Genomic DNA, 851 nt, shown 5'->3' with positions numbered 1-851 from the left:
TACGTGAGATTTTACTGTAATTGTGATATGGGTTTCTAAAAGGTCAGTTTCAGATGAAGGACTTCCATTTTCAATCCAGCCAAAGAGTTGAAGCATTGAATTGAACAATTCCATAATGACATTGGTACCATATTTCACAAAATATGGCAGAGTTTAGGTTCCTATTCTAAAAGGTAGAATAATTTATAAACTGTACTGACCTTCACAAGTAGTGCCTGTATATTCCTCGGTACAAACACATGTTCCATCAGGCTGTTCTTTTCCACCATTTTGACAAGGATTCACTTAAAATAAAACAAGCGAAACATTACAACTTAAAACATTCATCATGAACATACTGATTAAAAATAGATTTGATTTTTTTGCACTATTTTAACAGTGAAAATATTTTATTATTGTACTTTGTAATCGAAATAGTTCTCTACCAAAGGCCTGATCGAAAGGTAGTATTCTAAACCAATCAAAGCGTGTCATGAAAGAACCGAATAAAATAAGGATTTGTGGGATATCAAAGTAGAGCAATACGACAGTCTCAATATGAGTTTCGCTGCAAAATACTACCTTTGAGACAGACATTTCTTAGAAATCTTCCAAGATTACAAAGTTGACTCAAAATTTCTGAAAACAAAAAGATACTAAAATGTAATCTAATTTTAATTAGATTGACTGGATATTATTATATATCTATTGAGATAGTGATACATACGTTCTGGACATTATACATCTATTGAAATAGAGATACATACCTTCTAAACATTATACATCTATTGAGATAGTGATACATACCTTTTAGACATTATACATCTATTGAGATAGTGATAAATACCTTCTAGACATTATACATCTATTGA

The sequence above is a fragment of the Lottia gigantea genome (assembly GCF_000327385.1).
Source record: "Lottia gigantea unplaced genomic scaffold LOTGIsca_687, whole genome shotgun sequence".
In the NCBI taxonomy this organism is placed as follows: Eukaryota; Metazoa; Mollusca; class Gastropoda; family Lottiidae; genus Lottia; species Lottia gigantea.
Note: the sequence above shows the minus strand (reverse complement) of the source record.